Below are 10,405 nucleotides of genomic sequence, written 5' to 3'. Positions count from 1 at the left end.
CCTATGAAAATGAAAGGTTAGAACTGAAAGTGGCCGCAAGTGTTGTTCAATTTTCAGATCTTTTAGTACGGTGGTACCAGAGAACAGTAAATTGTGGAGTGGAAGCATGTTGCCAAATCAGCTGACACCTACCATGTCTTGGTTTTTACAGAAATGTCGTGTGCCCGACGCCACCTACAGATCCCTGAAAGATATGTAAACATAAGCAGCTACTGCATTGAACACTATCTCATTTTCAGGGCTAATGATTGTGTTGCAAGCAGATGCTGAAAATAACAAAGGTCTCCGAACCCAATTCTCAAGGTAAAATCTGATGTGATTGGCTCGCTCAAACACCAATGATGCTTACTCTTTTCTATGACCATTTCATGATTAGGGATGAGATCAAATGCATTGCCTCAAATTTTCAAGGTTACGTGAAGAAGCTTGGGGCTTAATTCCTCGCCTCTTGAAGGATGGATCGTTTTATGAGTCATGGAAACCGGGAACAGAAAAAGAATTCCGAAGTTTGACAGATGACGGATAAAGCTGTCACTCACATGTTTTGTCAGATCACGGATTTCCACGGTGTGAGTGTGAGACATAATTGTCATGAGGGACTTTTCTTTGAATACATGAAGTGGTGGTTGATCTATAAGTTAACGGCAGACTGTCTCCCCATGTGAATGTCCGCTCATTTTGAATAATAATAATAATAATAATAATAATAATAATAATAATAATAATAATAATAATAATAATAATAATAATAATAATAATAATAATAATAATAATAATAATAATAATAATAAACAAGTAGATAGATTCAGAGAAGAAAGGTTGTAAGAAGTTTGTGCTTGGTATTGTTCAGAAAGATGGGCATCAAAAGTCCTGCGCTAATGGAGGGCTCAAGCGTTAAGACGTGGTCGAATGGTCTTGATGAAATAATTACATGGCCAACATGACTCATGCTAGCGACACAGTTTGGGTTTTAAAAATAGTTTTGCGACATTTTATCTTTGTCATTTTATATTCTTGTGTGTCATTTTATATTCATTGTTTCCACAAGTGTCATTATTATTTTTATTAATGATCTGATCTAACTTTGCACTTGCTGAATATCATAGCACGCAAGGTTGCATTGCTTCTGTAACCACTTGCAACTGCGGTTTTTTTTGTGAAACTTTGCTTTTCCCTCTTCTTCGTCCTTTTTTTTTTTATTATTGTATGTATTTAATATATTTCCGTGCATTTTACTTTTCAAGTTTTAGATTTATGTCAGCTTTTCTTGCCAAGTTGTTTTATATAACTTGTTTGGTATATGCAAAGAAATTTAGACATCGTGCTTTTACCTTGAAAATTTCAGTTTGAGTGCTTTTCTTTGCTCAGATTTTGATATTGCTCCCGAGAATACGCAACAGCGAGTCGACCCTTTTTAGCCCATGACCATTAGTATTAAATGTGTGCATATACAAAACTTTATTTTCAAACGTAAGTAAGGAAACTATTCTTGTGCCAAAGTTAGTGTTGCAAGACCTTTTGAAATAACTGGGCATGTTGTTCGTAGTTCATTATCACATGACTTCTTGGAGTACTGATACAAATTTTGATGATTGTGATGTAACACTTGTATAACACTTTATCTTTTAACTTTCATCTCTGAAGCTCACAACTGCTTACGTATCGGTGCAAAAAGAGCGTTTTGTCTATCCTTGGTTTATTTACAGTATGCTACAAAGACGGATTAAGTTAGTCCCCGAATTTAGATCCCAGGAGACCGCTGATTCCTCGAAGACGTGATTTGAAAACTAAGTGTGACTATTGGAATTTCCTTTGCTTTCCCAAAAGCCTATATTAAATACATTTAACATTCTATAATATATATAATAACGAACGAAAGGTTTAATGGGTATTCTAAACATGCGCACTGATGAACCAATGTGTTGTAAGAAACATGAAGACGGAAAAATTCACGCCGGGAATACAAATGGCAGCATCTAGTAATATCTATTCTCTACTGATTTTGTTGTCGCCTCAGCTGTTACTGTCAAAACGAACGAAGGAAAACATGAAAGGACGGAGCTCGTTAGGTACGATAAATAACGTTAATTTCGTGAATTTGCGGAGCAAATTCCATTTTTCTCACGTGGGCGAATAGTGTAGAAATGTACGGTGTTATCCATACAGTTGAAAACAGTATAAGGGGACAGTTAAAGGAATGAGTTGGTTTGAAAGTTGTCAGGTGCGAAAGACAGGCGGACCACTTGTTGAATATTTAAGTAATGGGATTTTTATCATGGTGTAAAGAAGTTAAGATATTACTATTTATTGGTTAATAAATTATAGAAATATACCTAAAAAGTTAATCCAAAACCTACCCATCTTACCGGTTGAGGTTGCACCCAAACAAGGTAGTGGAGACCTTAACTTACACAATTTAGCATAAGTTAATTGTGATAGCTGTAAAGTCACCTGAATATATTATATTTCATATATCCATCCTTATTCCATTTAGCTGAAACAACCCAGGTGGTAAATGTTGACAAGACTCTACTGGTGGGGTAGGCTAGCTCTGGGATTGCTTAGCCTAACTTTGAAAAGGCAGTAGCCTATGGTTTTTACATGTATTTTGGATTAGTCTGATATTGAATTTGCGAAGACTGGTGACAGTAGAACTAAAGAACAGCTCCTTCACATGAGGTATTACCTTGGAAATTGAACTTTTCTAAAGTATTTTGGTTGCTTATCAAGAATTTACTGTTATTTATTGGAGGTTGACTGTAATTAACCAGTAATTAACATTAGAACTGTTATGTTATTGTATGCTGGCCATCCTGGAATGCTATCGTGCATATGCAGTGTTATAGGGGAATTTGGTTTACTTCACCAGGGTGTCCAGGGGCTCTCTGCCCCCCCCCCCGGCTAAGTAAGCAGCCTACTAGGTTAGGTTAAGTCACGGTACACTAGGTTAGTTTAGTTCCTTTTATAATAGGTTTTCTTAGCCAGTCCCTTCTTGAACATATGGCCCCTTAATGACTTGCGCATGCGCGGAATCATCCCATAACAACAACATGGCAGTCTGGTCTTTCTCCCAGCGATTTCCCTACCCAAAACTCCCGCATTCCCAAAGGGTCTCCAACCATGTTGGATAGAGATATGAGATTAATAATAATTGACCAGCAATAAACAACACCACCTCCTCCATCAGCAACACTAAAAGTAGGCTATAGGAAAAATCAATTTCAAAGTAATAGTCCGTGCAGAGCTGTTTTATAGTTTTACCATGGTGACTATTACTGTGGCCTGGTTCACACTGGTTGCCAACCGGATTATCTACCACCTTTTGTTTATGTTTTTGTTTATGTTTACGTCTTGTGTTTATGCTTATGGTAATTGCTGTCTTGTTCATTTTTACATTTATCCATAAACGTTGCACATTTTGCACATAAACTAATATTTACCTAGTTAGAGGGACGATGTAATAGTTTTCGGTTTTGCCTTGAAATTTGTCTGAAATCTTGAGTTATTCCTACATGAATACAAACCATCGGTCTTTATGTAGAAATTACCTGCAGTGATAGCTGGAGCAGGCTATTCTGCACAAGGTTGATTGGTAGTTGAACTACTGGTGGGAGGGGCAATGGGTACCCTCACTATCTCCCTTCGGTGAGTTGTGCAACCACTTGCCTTATAGCCTTTATTTAGAGCGCGCACATTTCTTCGCCTTCCTCTGCCTGGATGTTTGCCAGCTGTTCTCCTCGCACTTCATCCTGGTGTTTCCTTGCTTCGTTGTGCTTTGTGTTTGTTCCGACACGAAATACATACCATCAGTCCTTACAATAGGAATTACTTTCAGCAAAGCTGGAAACAGCCTTTGAACGTTCAAGCAAGGTGGCTAGGCAGTTAACTACCGTCTAGGAGGTGGGAGCCAGCCTGCCCAGATGTAAACCTTCCAATTGTTCTGACATGATATACAAACCATCGGTCCTTTACATTAGGGATTGCTTATGGTGAAGCTGGACACGGCTGTTAAACTCTTGAACAAGGTGGTTAGGCAGTAACTACTGCCAGGTAGGTGGGAATACCTGCCTGCCCGGATGTAAACATTCCAGTTTGCTTTCAGCTGTCATGCGTTGCAGAGGTATTTTTGGATCTCTTTGCCTGACTGTCGTTAAGCTCTTTATTATCCCAGTGGGATCTTTCTGAATTTGTGTGTATAAACAGTAAACCCCCCCGTATTCACGTTCTCACAATTCACGGACTCATGTATTCGCGGATTTCTCTGTGGAATGTATCTACCCATTATTCGCAGAAAATTCGTCCATTCGTGGTATTTTTCACTGAGAAATATTCATTAATTACTGTATTTTCATATCATTTTCATGACTAAATGCACTTTTTGTGATAAAACTATTAAAATACTCAGGTTTAAACATTTTTTTGTGTTTGAACTATCAAAATAGGCAGTTCTAAGTGTTTTTAGAGGGGTTTTAAGTATTCTTGGATTTTAGCTATTTCACAGGGGGTGCGGTACACATCCCCCACAAATACGGGCGGTTTACTATATTGCGTGTGTTTGATATTTATTAATACAAACCCACGATTTGTGACAGCCTTGCATAAGCCTTGACGGCCAAGGGCTTAACCGAGTCATAATGCTTCTCTTCCAGTAGCCCTTCATTTAGATACTGAAGATGTTCCCCTGTATGTTCGGAGGTATAAGATTGGGATGTAATATCTTCAATCCCCTACATTGATCGGGACATAAGAGTTCGCTTCCCTTCTTGGGCTTCCGCCCTCCGTGTACAGGGCATGACTATTTCCTTCTTACTTGTAGTGAGTGTTGTTTTCGCTGCCTGCTCTATAGAGAATTGCGAGGGGAAGGTTGCGGGCGTCGTCAGTAAGTTCCGCTTCCATGGTGCCCTTGGTGGCCTCCCCTCCTTCCTTCTCTCTCCCTGTAAGTTCTTTCTTATCTCTCCTTTGGTAGAGATCTCTCCTTTGCCCTCTTCGCTCTTCTAAGGGGCCTCCTCTTACTGTGTAGGGCAGTTCCCCTCATAGCGAGAGGAGTCTCCCTCTACTAATCATCTTTGCTTTTTCTTTCAGGTTGACAGTGAGCATTGCAGGCACAGCAGTAGTTGGCTGGATATCTCAGGGGATATCTTGCATGAAGGAGTCCCGACGTTCATTCAGTGTTGCTTCGGGATCAACCACAGTACCTTGCTGGAATGGCATAGTTCCATGTCGGGATCGTTCCAACTCTGTTCCCGCCGATGTGGATCGATCGCTGTCATTGCTGGCCTTCATGTATGCTGTGGCACTACCTCTGGTGTATCTGTGGTCCATCTGCTCCTGTTGTGTCCTGTTATGCTCTGTTAACTCGACGGCAGTCTCTGGGCGGCTCTTCTTGGCCTCCTGCCACAGCCGTCCTGATCATTCCTGTCACTGCTGGTGGCGTTCATGTGATGTTCCTGGCTGTTGCTGTAGCTCCTGCCTTCCGAAGTGCTTCTGTAGCTCCTGCGTCGGCTGTCCTGATTGTGCCTGCTACTTCTCCTGGTGGTCTTGTCCTGGGCTGCTTCCATTGTGTTCTTGCCTAGCTGCCCTAGAGGTTACGATGTTTTATGTCCACCATCCTGTAGATGTTGGAGTGAAGATGAAGGAAGTTGCCCTGTGGAAGTAGCCGCCGTCTTCAACTTTTCATCGATTTCGCCTTCTGCTGCTAATCCATTCCTCTTCAGAGGTTCGAGGGGGTCCCGGGAACCGGATAGACCTCTGTCGGCCAAAGGAGAGGAAGGCTGCTTCTTTCCCCTTGATGCCCTTGGACGTCAAGGGACTGCCTCCTTCCAGGAAGGCAGTGGGTCCCTTGTTGGCTCTTCCCAACCTTCGGGTTAGGAAACTGATTCGCATACCCCTGGGTTTTGTTTTCAGGAGCCACAGGCGCTCAGACCTCAGTTTGCGATCCTGTTCCCAGTCCTAGAGGTTCCGCCTCTAAGACAGGGGCTGCCTCGGGCTCTCGTTTGTGAGCTGCTCTGAGTACTCAAGATTCTGTGGAATATTGAGTATCCCGATCTGGTCTGGAGAGTACTCTCCACAGCCCAGTTCAGAAGCAGTGCAAGAGAAAGGGACGAGGCATCCAGGTGTCTCAGCTCTTCCTGCCAGCACCATAAGCGCTCCCTGAGCGCTCACCAGTGCTCAGTCGGATTCCCAGCCTGGTGTCTCGATCCTATTGGTTCAAACACCAGAAGAAGCAGGTAAGAGATTCCATTTGGGAGTCCTGCAGGACTTCTAAGGGACTGACTCTCTTCCAGGAGACAAGTTTCTCACGTTGGCTCTTCCCACCCTTGGGTGGAAACGGATTCGCATTCTCCTCTGGGGTCTCGAGTTTCGGGGGCCGTTAGAGCGCGGCCTTGAGAGGCTGCTCCGTCGTTGCCAGTCTTGGAAGTCTGCATCTAAGACTGGTTCTGTGCCTGGCCCTTTTCGATTTCTTAGGAAACCGAAAGCAGCCGATCCCGATTTTGGGAGTCTCGTGGGTCGCTCGAATTCTATGAATCACGAGCTCTCTCCTGAGGAGAGGCACAAGACGAGAGAAAGTGCCGAGACACCCTGGTGTCTCGGTGCCGAGACACCAGGTGTCTTAATACTGGTCACCAGCTGCTTCGGTTGCTTGGCCGGGTTTCACCCTTGTGTCTTGAACCTTAGGGTTCAAGCATGCGGGATAGCAGACACAGAATTCCCTTGGAGGGGCGTTGGCCTCAAAGGAGTTAGAGTTTGGGAACCCCGCCCTGTCCAGCCCTGTGTTCTGGTTATGCTTGCTGAGACTGGCTCGGCTCTGCCTCAATCGGTTTTTCCGAATCTCGGCTCTGTTCGAGTGAAATTTGTGCTCTTCCCAGGAAAGCACTTTGCCACTGCACAAGCGCTCTTCTTCCCCCTTGTGGCAGTAATCTCCTTTGGTTGATTATCGCTCACGGTCTGCCTCTCCTGCTGGTTTTACTGGCAGGACAGGTAGGGGTACTGTTTCTCCTCACCTGACCTCTTTTCCTCTTGGTCGTTCCGAGAGGCGCGTGACAGACAGAGTGAGCTCCAACGAATTTGTCTTCGGGGTTCAGCTGCTTGGCATGCTTTGGGTGTCAGTCCCCCGATTGTCTCGTAGTACAACCAGGTAGCCGAGGAGGGTTTCTTGGGGTCTGTCAAGGTCTCCCTCCAAGGGGAGAGGTACAGTGCAGGAGTTTCATGCTTTGGAAGTAGCGAGGGTCTTCCTTTTCAAGTTGAGATTGCCCTCGTTTTTCAGAGAACTTTGCGCTGATTTGTCAGTGCGAGGATCCCAGGAACAAGACCCTGGCTCCCCCAATGAATAATCTTCATCACTCACAACCCTTGCAGTTCCTGAGGGGCCAAGAGTGTTGGGGGCTGCTGCGGTCCTTGCTTCCGAGAGCGTTCTCGACCAGATGAATTCTTTTTTCGGACAAGGAGTTCATTCAGGTTGAGACACCAAGCTTCTCCCCTGCCTCGACAGAGTATGAATTCTTCTTGCCTCGGAGGGTCTTGCCGACTGCAGCTCTGTGGGCAATTCTGGTGCTAAGAAGGACTTTGTCCCAATTTGCATCTCCAGTTTCATAAGTCCCAAGTTGGCTTGACCCTTAGGAATGAACCTTTACTTGGTTCTGCCTTTCTCTTTCAGAGATTTGCCAGATACCTCGGTAATCAAGGTTCGTACCAGGGCACTGCCTTGTCCTTTGGACAGTGGCCAAGACCTTTGGGTCTTAGTCATCTCGACTCGACCTTGAGTTCAAGCCAGCTCCCCCTCAACTGCTAAGAAGTCCCAGGCTTCGGAAGAAGATCGTGGAACACATGGCCTCTTCTTCCCTTCTAGGAAAGTGTGCATAATTGTGTCTCTTTCCACCCTCTTTTCCATAATGGAGGAAGGAAGAAGGGAAGAGAGGAAGAAGTATCAACCAGGAAGAAGTTCTCCTACTGCAGATGCCTGGATGAAATGATACTTATCGAGTCTGTGGAGCTGGCAGCAACATTGCCGAGACCTGGGAATGGATTCCTTCAGGAGAAATATCTATTTCCCATGGGTCTTGGCAATTCTTTTCACCAAACTTACATCCCACTCCCTCTCCTTTGCTCCCGATTCGGGAAATGCCAGCCTGGCCAGAGCTAATCGTCCCGGTATCCTGTCATCTTGCAGAAGCTTCCCCATGGTGGAGAATGGAAGTCTGCTTCCATTCCTCCGTCCTCCTTTCCTCTTTGAAATATGAGGAAAGAGTTAGGCTAATGCTTGATTGAAGGAACCTTTGAATATCCTTGCATGTTCCCCTCACATCGTGTGCCTACTGCCGGATTCACAGATCGAGGAATAGGCACACACCTCTAAGACTTTGTCTTGAAGGTGTGTGACCAAGACAATTAGTACCTTGTCATCAACATCCTGGACTCAAGGCAGCCTTTTGACCCTCCAAGAATTCAGGATGAGTTTTGTGACGCTCAGTGGTTTCATTGAACAACAAAACTGCAGTAGTGGCATTCGTCTACAAACAAGAGGGAATCGTTTTTTTCCTCCTGTTTCATCTGTCAACATTTGCAGGTACTCGAGTGTTCTATAGCACACTTGACAGCTCAATTAGCCAGATGCATTCCCGGTGGGAATGTTTTGGTAGGCGAGCTTGGCCTCGGGTCTGAGTGATTGGGACGGAATGTGCTGTTCACTCTTTTCTTCACGAAGATTCACGAAGAGTCTGCTCGACTGAGAGATCCCTACCTCTTTGTGTTGCCTCCCTGCACAACAAAGTCGGTAGTTTTCTCGCTCCTTCATACCAGACCCAGGTGAGGTATGCTGTCTTTTTGGGAAAAATCGGTATCTACGTTTTTCCCTCCATATTTGTCTGTTTCGCTAGGGGTTCACAAGCATTGCTCACCTGGAGTTACAGACAAATGCTGGAAGACTTTGCCTTTCACCCAACCTGATAGCCCTGCTTCCAAGGCATCAAGAGGAGTTCTGCTTGACCCAACATCCTGTAGCAGCTACACAAGAAGCAGTTCTTCAGGCAGTACATCCCTGCGTGTTCAGGACTGGGAAACCTTCCAGCTTTCCTTGCAAGCATAGGCTTTCTCGTCTAGCGGCAATGGATATAGCTGGATATCTCTTGACGTCCTCTGCAACACTGTCCAAGGGACTGGATCCGTCTTCACTGTTGGGTGTGTGTTGGCTACTTCTCAGGTCAAGTCTAAGTCTTTTTCTCCGCTGAGGGTTGCTTCTCTCCCTTTCATTTGTGAAGAATGTAGGCCCTTGTGACCTAGTCTTCTATCTGAAGTAGCCTTCTTCTCCTCAGTCGAGATTTAGCTACGGATGAGAATCTTCTTTGGTCTTGCTGTCCCAGGGAACTGTTCACTGGGTGGCATGTGACTCTTGTTTAGGGTTTCTGTCCCGTGCTCTACACACACCCTTATGAGAGTCATTGGATAGAGATGTGCCCTCTTAGGACCATCTCTCATCTCTCTCCGGCCTTTGCATAGAAGATGGAAGAACAGGTGAAGGGGATCAATACCTTGACTCCTTCTTGGATGTCATAAGTGGGCTCCGAATCCATCGGCATCTATTGTCGGGTTCGAGTCCTTGTTCCCCTCCTCCTTGGACTGCATATCGATGATCCAGATCAGTCGTTACTTTGTCCTATTAGGGAGCTTGGGTACTTTCCAAAAAGGCTCAACATTTCTCTCTCCCAGGATACATCTTTCTCTTGGCTTCGTGAAGCAGTCAAAGGAGGTACTCAGCAGCTGGCGACAACAATACCGGTACTTTCCACCCCGAGAGCTCACGAAGTCAATGGCTTGGTCCATCCCTCACATTCCATAAGTTTCTGTCGGTCTGGAAGCAAGACGTGGTCTCCTAGACCACACACTTCCTGTGGTCTTGCCCACAGGCCCTTGGAACCTTTTTTCCTTGGCCCTGTGGTGGTTGCTCAAGTTTTGTTTTCTTACCCAGCTCCTTCAAGAGGACTAGTAGCATCTCGCCTAAGGTGTTGGTTCTGGAAGTGAGGATACCGAGAGTGACTGGCCTCTCTTCCTCCTTCCCCATCCTCCTACTTCTCCTTCGGGATGAGAATAGGACTCGAACCAATACTTGCTGGATCTTGCATCTGATGCAGTAAGGCCACATTGAGCACCCATTCTATTTTTCTTCTAGAATCATAGAAGCAATTCTGCTCCTTCCTCTAGCAAGGGGAGGAAGGAGAAGACTAGCAATAAGGGAATCCCTATCTTAGGTTTTCCTTACTGCCTCCGATTCTAGATTCTTCCCAGCCTATTCCGTATGAGTTATGTTTCCTCACTCATGCGAAAAAGTCCAGTATCTGACATTTGATCCTGCAGTTCCTACACTCGATCGAGATGTCAGAGGCACGGTACTCCTCCTCGCTCTCTTCGATCA

General features: G+C 45.0%; 1 protein-coding gene across 1 annotated transcript in view; it reads left to right on the top strand.

Moving 5' to 3' along the window:
- The first annotated feature begins 1,743 nt into the window (after positions 1 to 1,743).
- Positions 1,744 to 10,405, top strand: part of LOC136826066 (mitochondrial fission regulator 2-like) — a 42,367-nt gene continuing 33,705 nt past the window's right edge. Inside the window, exon 1 of the mRNA XM_067082976.1 lies at positions 1,744 to 2,069. The gene's annotated coding sequence lies outside the window, so the exon portion shown is untranslated. The remainder of the gene's footprint in view (positions 2,070 to 10,405) is intronic.

The sequence above is a fragment of the Macrobrachium rosenbergii genome, chromosome 3 (assembly GCF_040412425.1).
Source record: "Macrobrachium rosenbergii isolate ZJJX-2024 chromosome 3, ASM4041242v1, whole genome shotgun sequence".
NCBI lineage: Eukaryota > Metazoa > Arthropoda > Malacostraca > Decapoda > Palaemonidae > Macrobrachium > Macrobrachium rosenbergii.
The sequence above is the reverse complement of the archived record's forward strand: the minus strand, read 5'-3'. Positions and strand labels throughout refer to the sequence as shown.